We start from the raw sequence: 12331 nt of genomic DNA, 5'->3' as shown, positions 1-12331 counted from the left end.
CCCAAAAAAAAAAAAAAAAAAAAAAAAGAAAGGAAGTCTAGAAGACTTGAGTTTCCCAAGCAAAGCATACATCAGTGAAGAGAACACACACATAGCAAGTTCACAATGTCATGCAAAATTAGTAAGTATTCTTTTTTAAAAAGTATCATATTCTAGAAATCATTAAATTAAATTTGGTTAATGAATCATTAGTAGGCAAGGAACTGTCCAAGCTCAGGAGAAGTCTGTTTAAATGTTTATTTTTTCTTCTGCTTAAATTAATAAGAAGGTTTTGTTAGTAATAGTCATTTGTTAGCTGAAAAGTTCTTTCATATGTTCTATATTTTAGTTACATGGAAAAACCTAAAGAGAAATGAAAATTGCACATCGAATAAGCCTGGTCCTTAAGTCAGAAAGTTTATTAGTGTCTTGAGTAAATACATAGATTTGTTAATTTTTAATTTCCGTTCACATATTTTTCTCATTTCCTTTACTTATAAAGAGTTTGTGACTTTTAGAAGATACAGAACAGTGGTGTTTGAATAGTAGCCCAGAGATGACTTTGCACTATCAGAATAGTATTTGATTTTTTGTGAGGTATGAGATTATCACATTTTTAAAGCTCAAATACTGGAGAACAGTTGACTGGAAATGAGAGGGGCAGACGAAGTTACACTGGTAACTTGCTGTCCTGAGTTGCTGGGTGCAGAAACGATCCAGGTTTATGAAAAGAGAATAATCCTGCAAGGAAAAGCGAGCATGTAGTGTCAGCAACCAGCACGCCTCAGTGAAAGAGCCTCTTTACACACAGCAGCAGTAGAGGCTGTGTCTCATTACAGCAGCAGTAGGGAGAACTGAGATCTTGAAAGGTGGATATAATGGCAACAGGCACCCAACAGACTTGAGGAGCATATCTGATTGAAATTAGTCTCATTAGGCAGAGGCAAAGTTACTTCCACACAACAGCTACTTCTCCTCTTCCTACACATCTTCGGTGTGAAAATTTAATTCTTCAGAATTAGTCATGCAAATACGAGGAAATACTGTGTGAAGAGCAAGAGCATGGCAGCAACATTCAGCAACAGATGCTTTTGCAGGAATGCTGCAGTCCTGTGAACAAAGAAACCTCAGAGAGGAGGAAGAGTGTGGATTCATGGAGATGCTGCTGACTGTCACAACTGCAGCTGGGCCAGAAGTTCTTTTGTCTTGGAGATGAAGGTGTGTTGAGTTTCAATGGCTGTCAGATGATATCAGGAAAGTTCACCCAGGAAGTGTTGTTTTAACAGGATGTATAGTTAAACACTGGAACAAATATGAGGCAACACACATCACTTGAAGACATAAAAACCAGTGCTTATTACAAGATTAGATGCAGGATTCACTAAGTGAAGCCTGTGGCTTGCTTTATTCAGTGAGTCAGCCTAATTGGTGATTAATTAATTCTGATCTTTTAAGTGAGTGTAGTGTTGCTCTTTGTTGCATAAAAAATAAAGAAGGAAAGAAACACAGCCACAGTGGAGTCTGCATAAAAATGTTTGCTAAAAATATGCAAATCAAAGAGCTGAGCTCTTTCTCTGCTGTGACACTCATCTGTCATCTTCAGAAAGGGGGCTGTGAGCTAAGTGGAGACCACTGGGGGAGCTGAAATTCCACAGACAGTGCATAATTCCTGTACAGCAGTGGTTGGTTGGTTGGTTGTCTTGTTTAGAGGTTGGTTGGTTGATTTATGGGTGGCAATATTGAGCCTTGCATCTTGATCACAGTGGAGGTGGCTTTCTGCCCCTGTGAGCCAAGGAAGAGTGTTCCACGGACAAGACACTGGCCACTCTAGTTTGAAAATGGTTCCAGGATGAGTGCATTTAGATTAGAGGAAATATGATAATCTTGTCTTTAAACAGAAAATTTGACTCAAACATGGTTTGGAAAATTTGGCTTTTGATGGAAACAGGATTAGAGTGAAATTGTTGCCATGAACCTATAAATATCAGTTTGGGGTATTCAAACTACAGAGCTCCACTTTGTACTAAATCCCTATCCCACACTGACAACATCTCTTGAGAAAGGGTAATCAAGTAGGAAGGTCTGGAGGATTTTTATTTTAGGATGGGAATGGCTGAGAAAAGGGAGATTAAAGACTTTGGGAGAGGATTTTTTGTTTCATGGTCATTTTCTAAGGGGAGTTGGGGAGAGATGACAGGTCAACATAATCCCACTTAATTCCTGAGAATTCTTCCCTGATTAGCCCTGCTCCAAGCCAGGGAAGTGTGTGCTGCTATTCCTGTGAAACAAATGGAGGTCATAGCTGTTATATGAAAAGTGAACATGCACGTACATTCCTTCTCTTTATCTTCTAATTCATGGGTGAAATGTGACTGTAAGGGTCAGTGTGAATAGAAGTAAAAAGATCTAAATACAGCTGACAACTACTGATGTATAAGTAATATATCAGGATTGTGGCAGTTTGTCATACAGTTCAAGGATTAAAGAGAATTTCAAAAATACAGGTAGCAAGTAAAATTTCATGCCAAGTTCACAAATATTAAACCAATCTAACATCAGTCCCATAACTCCCCATGCAGTCTGGGACTACAAACCTATAACATGAACAAACCTGTGCTAACTACCTTTATCAGGAATTGCTCCAAATATATTGTAGTACACTAGATGGCAGAATTTGGAAACTTGATACATGCCTACGTTTTCAAGATGAGTAAACATTTGCCTGGAAGTTTTCAGAGACAATGCATAGAATGTGATTAATTTCAGAACATGTCAGTGTAAATGGAACACGTAGAAAACAGTACTTGCTCAGAAACTGAAAATATGCAGTGATCCCAACCACTGTATGATCCATTTTGACTGAAGTGGCTGGTCAGATATTCGAGTCTTTACAAGTTTTGGGGAAAATTATGTTAGAGGCTGAAGATACAGTAGACTACCTTTGATACAAAACTGTTTATTTATAAATACTAACTAAAGTCTCTTCCCTGAATACGAGAGAAATTAAGTGCTTTGAGGAGGTTGTTCTTCCAAAGCTTTTTAAACTTACTGGCTGACCTGATAACTCTGTAAGCTTTTTTCCCTCAAGGTTCTGTTTCCTCTGGATCTGTGACCATTGGCAAGTAAAACTCAATGTCTATACACTTCTAGCTCTGAACAGATTTGTAACTGTATATTTTTTGGGGGATGGGAGACTTAATTCTGTTTGAGAGCTCTTGTAGTTTCAACTTAAACCATAACTGTACACAAATGCAAATATTTGAGATCGTGGTCGCGCCTGTAGAAATATTTCTTCTATCTCTCCTTTTCACATGCTTTGCCTTTGTTTTGTTTTCCCCCTTGTTTTTCCATTTCTTGTTTCCTCTTTGTGATTTTATTTTGACCAGTGTGTTTGACCCATACACACAAAACTGAAGGAGTTGGTAGGCTGCTGAACCAGGAAGGATGGAACTTAGAGTGGTGTGACAGAAACACGATTACTGCATAAATTTGTGACACAGAACTGGTGGTACTTCACTGTGCTGAGTTTGTATATAGTTATAGTGCAAACTTGACAAAGAAACTGAACTTCATTATTCCCTCTTTTGTCAATTTTTAAATTTTTCTTTCCATAAGGAAGTAAATCAGTTAAAGAGCGAGGAGAACCCTCAAATTATTGGCCTTATTTTAGCAATCTAAGTGAAACAAAACAAAATTTGTTGTTCCTTCAAATCAGCTTAATTAATCCCTTGAGAACTAAATTAGCCTTTATGTTGGCTCTATTAAGGTCCCTGGTTGTCTGGCAAAATCATAAGCTCATTATATGCCTTAGTATTCATAAAAAACAGAGAAATAAGTTCTCCAAATACAGTTCTGAAAGTAGAAATAACACCTCTCAATCTATTTAAAAAAAAAGTGACAAAAAGATTAGCAACAAAACTGATAGTATTTTATGCTCCTGTGTTTCAACATTTTTTCTTTATTGGTAAAAGAGGGGGAAAGTTTTATCTTATTTTCTGCCAAAAATGAAAATAAGCTTTTAAATACTTCAAATTAGTCTAACGAAAAAAAAAACAACCCAAAAACACAAAACAGAAAGCAGCATTTTTTTTTGTTACCACTTAAAACAATTGTATCTGATGAGTGGATGTGTGGCTTTGTTTACACATGTGGATAATCAGGAACTGAAGTTTCATTGTCAGCACAGGAGAAACTTGGGTCATTGAGGATTCTTTTTCTTCATTTTGGTGTGGTCTTCTTACCTGGACCAAGGACTACTAGTAAATTTTTTTATGCTGTTTCCAATCACATCTTTCACAAAAATTTTCGAAATTTAGTTTTTTTAAATTTAAATAACAGTTTAACTTGAATAAACCAGCAGGTCCAGAACTTGTTTGGGGTAACAAGATAGAGATATGAGCATGTAAAAAAGCATACTGACTTAGTTGCAGAAGTGTAGTTTCTGTAGGTAATCACAAAAAAAAAATCACCTCAGGTGATTGCTTTTTTCCCTATGGAAAAAATTTATTTTAGCTGAAAAAGCCCCCACTTCTCTGGGAAATGTTCTACTTAAAATAGTCAGCCAGCTCTTACTGGAACCCTCAGACTTGATGTGGGGACAAAATTCACCTGAGAAATGAATCTGTGCATTGTATTTGGTTGTCATGAAATGACAATTTGTTGACTGTGTAGCAATACAGACTGGGGGGTTCTTCTTTAGGTAAAAATGGATCTTTGGCTTGAGAAACAGAAGACGACACATTAAAACTAATGCTGCTCTCGCCTCTCAGTTCAAAAGATTTGTCACTTCCGTTTTTTGTGGCTGTTATCATCTGGAGCATCTTTCTCAGGCTTTTTCCAAGTAGCTGCTGGTGTGTGGGTAGAAATATAGAAACACAGAAACATGTTTAAACATGTGTGGTTTAGACTGGTATCTTTTCTGAAACAGTGAACTGGTATCTTTTCTGTTTGCAACACTGATAAACACGAGGCCAAATTTAAGGGGTCTTAACTTGGTAAGAGTCAAGTCACATCCTTGTTTTTCAAAATTAACATTGAGTTAGTTTTCCAGGGTTTAAATTTGAGCTACCCATGAGAAGTTTATTGAATCGTAGAAAATCTCAAGTTAGAATGGACCCATAAAGCTCATCGAGTCCAACTCCCTGCTCATTGCAGGGCTACCTGATGCAGCTTTGTTCCATTTCCTCGTGTCCTATTGCTGGTCACCAGGGAGGGGAGATCTGCACACAGTCCTCCTCTGCCCACCTTGAGGCAGTTGCAGACTGTGATGGGGACACCCCTCAGCCTTCTCTTCTCCAGACTGAACAAACCAAGTGACCTCAGCCTCTCCTCATATGTCTTGCCCTTGGGGCCTTCCACCATCCTGGTCACCTTCCTCTGCACTCTCGAATAGCTTTGTACCCTTTTGGTATTGCAGTGCCCAAACTGCCACAATATTCAAGGTGAGGCTGCCCCAGGTCAGAGCAGAGCAGGACAATCCCCTCCCTCAACCAGCTGAGGATGCTTTGGCTGATGCCCCCAGGACAGGGTTGGCCCTCCTGCCTGCCAGGGCACTGCTGGCTCAGCTTCAGCTTGCCATCAGCCCAAACACTCTGATCTCTTTCTGCAGGGCTGTTCTCCAGCCTCTCATCCCCCATTTTGTATGTATAAGCAGGATTACCCTGCTCCAGGGGAGGGATCTTGCACTAGCTCCTGTTAAATTTTAAATGGTTGGTGATTACCCAGCTCTCCAGACCTCTCTGTACTGCCCTGGAGGGAGTCCATGGCTCCTCCTAATTCAGTATCACTGCAAACTTACATAATGTACATTTGCCTCCTGCTTCCAGATTATTTATAAAACCACTCAAGAGCACTGACCCTAAAATTGAGCCCTGCAGAAGCCCACTGATGACTGGTAATACCAGCCTGGTGTTACCCCACATACTGAAGCTGTGAGTCCAGCCTGCCAGCCATTTCTTCACCCAGCATATTATGGACTTGTCTAATTATCTAAAAGTTTAGGATGTCACGTGTTAACCATGATGCTTAATGTTTTAGTAGTAGAGGTGTTTGCTCTCAGTAAAAAATGCAGCTGTTTTGGAAGGCTGCATATCACATACAATTGATAAGCAGACTCACAAAATGAAATGTACAAAAAAGAAATTGCCAAGAACTTTCGGTTTCAAGACAAGATGCTGGCTATGGGAATATACAAATACATAAATAGATAGATAAACAAACAATACCATTTTTAGAAGTCAGTTAAATTGTAATGGTAGAAACTCTGAAGCTAACCAGTCCTAATAGTTGTATCAGTCTCCTATAGTCTGTGGTAGGACATCACCCCTGGAATGTGACCAGACAATGCCCTATTTGCAAGTGCCCCCTCTGGGCTGAGAGGGCTTCCAGGCCAGGCCAGGAGATGTTAAAACCAGTCTGGCTTCAACACTGAGTAAACATCCCGATGGTGAGGCAACCACTGGAGTCAGAGGACTGGCAGTAAATCACTTTTAACTGCAAAGGTCCAGTCCACTTTCATAGGGGCAGGTTCTTCCAACATAACCCTTCTTGGGATGTGTGTGTGGAGATTCCTCCCCTGGGGGAGGATACCCCTTGAGGTTAAGAGAAAGAGATCTCCCCATGAATGTTGGTATGGGTGAGTTACATCGATCTCTAATGAATAATTATTTCTTTTTGCTAGCTTTAATATAACTGTTTCAATAATTGATTTACTATAGTGTACTACCCTACGTTATGCTATGCTACTAGTAGTTTTAGCTTTTATATTGTGTAGCAAATAATTCTACTTAAGATCTTTTGCCTGATTATTTGCAATAATAAATTATTTATTTTATACAAATATTTTCAGTTTGCCATCATTAAAACCTGTGGGACAAAGTGATTCAAGAAATTTAAACCAGACAAAATCTGAGGCTGAGATTGAATCCAGCACACCTAGAGAGAGAAGGAGTTTAGGGAATTCTTTCTGCACCTTGTGACTCAGTGGCAGGGCTTCTGTAATAAACTTTGTCTAAAAGCCTCCACTCCCACCTGCAATAACACCCTAATAATGTAAAGGAAATTGAAAGGAAATCTAAAAGCTGGAGGAATGTCACATGACTAGTAGATGGCATGAAACCACTTTCAGTAAAAGATTTGTTTTTTAAGTGTCCTAGTTCAGTAAAGACTTTATTTTTAAGTGCCCTGGTAGTCCCAGAGGGTAGCCAAAGTGCTGCTAAAGTAGGCATGCCTGGTGGCAACTGCTTGTCTGCGGTGAAGACAAGCGAATACAAATCATATTTCAGAATAAAGGGAATTGAAAAATAGTTATTGGAGAAGGCCATGTAGAAAGAGCAATTATGCTGTATTGTACCACTGGGGTTTGCTGTTCGCACAGCAACTGCCAATAAATGGAATGCTACAGTTTTGGAGGGCCTTGAGGCACGAGCCCTTCAACACAGCAAAACGGTGCTCTTGCAATTAAAGATCCCCAATTAGCAGTTACAGCGCAAGTGTCTGACAGTATTTCTGTGGTAAACTTAAGGATTCATTATCTTTGAGAGCTAAATTCACATGGAAATCAGCAAACAGAGCTCTTTTGCCTTTGCTGATTTTTGAGCGCGAGGAAGCCAAATGTTTAATATGAAATAAATTGTAGCCAAGATAGAAGACTGTCCCTTCCTGTAAAGTAGGATTACATGAAAAAAGAGTGTAATTAATATTTGCTTGCCTTGAACATAGCCATAAATACACCAAAATAGGATAAATGACAGCAATATGTAAGCATTTTGTAACACTGTAATGCTGTTAATGACATACCTGGTGCCTACCTGTAAGCATTTTGTAATGCCATGAAGCCCGAATCAATACATAGATAACACTAAACCACAAGGGGACAAGTACAGACCTGTGACACAGTTGCATAGCCAGGGTGCAGGAATGCACCTGTACAACAGTTCAGGTAGAAAACCTGGGAGATGAGTATTGTGGATGCAGAGCACACAGGGAAAACAGAGAAATCCTGTTGAATAAGCAGGAAAGCTGCCTGGTGAGATCCAGGCCCTGAGATCCAATGAACAACCCTGGGTGAAGATGAGAACCCTATCTTTTTATTTTTGCACCGAAGGGACCAAGGGGTGTAACGACACCAAAGGTGTTGAAATAGGCATGAAAAATGTTGTCATCTTTTTGATTTCAGCTTCTCTCCTCTTCTTCAAAGGGCTTTCAAGCCAGATGAGCTGGACCTTAGTGACTAATACAACGGAGAACTACAGCCATCAGTGCAACCAGCACAGCATCAGCTCCTCACTTACAGCTGATTTCATGCAAGATTATTAAAAACTAACTTTGAAAATGCAGTGCTGGAGGGCAAATAAAAGCTATCCATTGGCAATGTGTCTTGTTATTCTGTGTCACTTTAGTATAGTTTTCTTTTGAAGACTAAAACTCTCCTGATGCATTGATCTCCTATACGCTCTTGTGACATATAGAAGTATAAATGAAAGTTAAAAGCTGGAGCAAGATCACAGAGCTGGTAGACTGTATAAAACCACCTGAGTAAAAGACATTGATTTTAAATATCACACCAACTCCCTTGCTGTACAGTTTTGTTGATTTTTACTGATTTTGCCTTAAGAAGTCACGAACATCCTTCTGGGGATTGATACTTCAAGGATACGCATTCTCATTTTTAATAATGATAATTAAGAAAGCAGGGAACGTGTTACTACTTTTTGTGTAGTAAGTTACATTAAGTTCTTAGCTCTTCTGATAGTTTTAAAGAACTTTCCCGGGGTAACTTTGGTGTCGCCTGGTGGTTTCAGTGTCTGAAATCAGAATAGTTAGCCTGGTTTAACCATGCCATACCCCCCCTCTGCTTCTTCCTCACTTCCCTCTCCCCAGCCCTGCTCCCTGTGGAATGGAAAGGAGAATCAGGAAAAACAAAACAACACAGTGAAACTCGTAGGTTCAGTTAAGAACAGTTTAATAATTGAAACAAAGTAAAATTAATAACAATAACAGTAATGGAGAGGAAGAGAGATACAACCCAAGGAAGGCAAGTGTTGCACAACACAGTTGCTCACCAACGCGGAGACAGTCCTCCAGCAGCCATCAGCACCTCCCAGCCAACTCTCCCCAGCTCGTGCACTGGGCAGGACGTTCCGTGGTATGGAACATCCCTTTGATAGTTTTTGACCCACCTCGGAGAAGTCTCTGAAGGACTGTATCCCAGGGAAGGGACCTCATGGTGTAGCAAGGAAAGAGCATAATGAGATGAGGAAGAAGTGGTAGAGACAAAGCACTATGTACACTGCTCGTGTGTGTGTGTTTGCAGGAATGAAGGAACGAAAATGAACCCTGGGAGAAGAGGGAGGTGGAGGGAGAGTGTTTTTAGTCTTGTTTTAATTTCTTGTTGTCCTGCTCTTAATTGGCAGTGAATGTAAATAATTGTCCCCAGGCTGAGTCGGTTTTGCCCATGGTGGTAACTGGTGAGTGAGTGATCTCCCTGTCCTTTCCTCAAACTGGGCTTTTTCACAGTGTTTTCTTCCCCCGTCCTGTTGAGCAGGCAGGGTGAGAGAGCAGTTGGGTGGGAGACTGGCAGCCAGTTGAGGTCAGCCTACCAAATTGTCTCACAGAGACTTGTTCTGTTCTCTCTAACACCAGTGGAGCCACAGTGTTTCCACCATGATAAGAAACCATCTGCAGTGGAGGTTAGGCATATTAGAAATACAGGTTTTCTTCGGGAAAACAGAAGTAGCCTAGCTACGAATGCACTCATTTGCTGAGTGGAAATTTTTTTGTGTCTGCAAATTAATTTTTAAAAGCATATTTTACCATGAAAGCAGTTATTGCAACACACAATTCTAGTAAAAAGATGCTATTGTGCCTGTCTTATTGTTGATAATTGAGGTTAAATCCAACTACTGAGAAATACTGCTAATTTACACGGTAGTGACAACACCCTTAGCTATGAGATTCAAAGTAGTAAGAAAATCCCTATTAATAATAGGGATTAATAATCAATTTTTCTGATGTAAAAAATCTCTTTTTCATAACCATGAACAGATCCTTCAAATCATCTTGTGAAGCTGACCTGGAAGCAGGAAGCTCATAAAAAAGCCCTTCACAGTGAGAAAGGAGGTGGAGCATGGGTGTGTGTTTGTTAATTTCTGAATCACCAGCCTGACCAAACCCACAAAACAAGGAAGAAGAAATGATAAATGTGACTGCACAGAGCTGAAGCAAAACTTACTGGCAACCAGACCAGATCTAAGAGGAGCCCTACACATCAGCTGACCTCCAATTGTCATGTACCATTATGCTTTGCTGAGGGAACAACGACAACAACAACAACAACAAAACAACAACAAAACAACAACAACAACAATAATAATAATTTAAATAGAACCCACCATACAAAGGGTAGTTAAACTTTAAATTGACTTTTATATACGGCATAAACAAGTGTCTGAAACTCACAGTCAGCTGAAACTTTTCCTCAGTTAGAACTTACGACAACTTTTAAAATTGCTGTGGTCTGATTCATGCTTGGGAGGGTGGACTTCTGGCCTGTTCAGTCCAAAAATAAGTATACTTTTGCACCCACAAAGAACAATATTTTATTCAAAATCCTTTGTTGAAAAGGAACAACAACTTTATTACCACCCTGTAATAAAGTTTGGTACAGTCTTACCACTTACACTGTTCTTACAGAACGATTTAAGAAGGCAAGCAGTTCTTTAAATAGCTGATTAGTTTCTAAGCTGTTGGCATTATATTTTACTGTTTCATAATCAGTTACTGACAATAGATTTGAGCTTCTTTTACCATCTCACAGTAAGGTATTCCTCATTTCCTGAGAGGAATGAAATATTTGATTTTTTTCCTGCAGCAAGATAATATCTACAGTCTTAATGTTAAAATCCATTATTTGATTTCTTTGAACTGTAGTCCTCTTCTGCTTTGTATTTTGTTTCTGCCTTGTTGAACACAAGGCACAGTAGGAGGGTAGATAAGATCTGGATTCCAAAAGCAACCAGACAGCAGCAAAAGACACTGTTTTTATAGATTTGATCTTCCTGTTCCCAGCTTACCCTGTACTGTCACTGCCAAAGAAGGCTCCTCACTATCCTATGCTGCCATCCATTGCTTGAAAAGTTCAGGAACTCCTTTCTGCTGGGAATTGAAAGTGTGAAATGGAGTTTTTCCCTAGGTTAGAGAAAAGTGTCAGTTTGGTTGCAACCAGACTGCAAAGAACTTTGTAAACATTTTTCTTGCAAGTAGTGCCTTTCATTTTAAGAGTTGATAAGTACCCTATCTGTCGTGTTTAAGGATACTGTTTATTAATTTTGCTCATTATTTCGACTGATCAGATGGTGGGGGTATCAGAAACAAGCTTTTAATTCTCAGATGAGAGCTGTTTACATTGCAATTATCCACTTTGTATGAGAGGGCATAAAGATAGTCCCCTTAAGTCCTGTATCCCCAAGGCAGAAGATTTTTCTGAATTTTTGCATATCCACCATGGGCAAGTATAAAATGATACATCTTAGTATATAACATACATGCATGCAAATAAATACTAGGGTAGAATACGTATATTAAAAACTTACAGCAACAATCAAAATGCTTAATTCATAAGCAGGATTCCTCCAACAGATAATAAACATATAATATAATAAATAACTTCCCATTTACATACATTGACAACTGTCTGCTAAAATATATTTTTAATTAATAGAGGTACACAACACACCATTAATTTTCAAGGGCAGATTTAAAACAGTAGTGAGCTGGCTTGACAACTGATGGTATAAGGCAACCTATTTATATCCAAAAGGGAGACATAGCTTAATGCAGAGAAACAGATGAATGAAATGCCTATGGTTTTCAATTCAAGTGTGAAAAAATAAGAGACCTTGTGTCCTAGTTAGGACAGCTGAGTTCATCATGGTATGGGTGTAACCCAAAACTGTGTATTCTATAGCCTTCCATGCCATTTCCCAGAAACTGTTGTCAATAGACTATTAGCACCTCTGCCCATGAGAGCCTGACTCCTCAGGCTTTAAACTAGGTGTTAAGAGGCCTGTGAGATAGGAGGATGCTCTTACCTTTTATGGAACTCCCTGAGGGAAAGAACTGACCATTCCTGCCTGAACTGGAGAATATATAAACCTGGAGTTTCAGAACTTTTCAACCACTCGTGGGATCCAGAGGAAGACTGCAGCTCGTCGCTCTCGACCTTTGCTGGACTGCAATCACTGCTTCTGACCAGACTGCAACAGCTCTCCCACCAGCAGGTTTTTCCCCTCTCCCTTTGCTTTGGACTCAGGCGGGGCCCAGGGAACACCACTTTGTTCATGCCCCAGGGTAC

This window comes from Lepidothrix coronata, unplaced genomic scaffold (assembly GCF_001604755.1).
Source record: "Lepidothrix coronata isolate B3197 unplaced genomic scaffold, Lepidothrix_coronata-1.0 Scaffold89, whole genome shotgun sequence".
Lineage (NCBI taxonomy): Eukaryota > Metazoa > Chordata > Aves > Passeriformes > Pipridae > Lepidothrix > Lepidothrix coronata.
Note: the sequence above shows the minus strand (reverse complement) of the source record.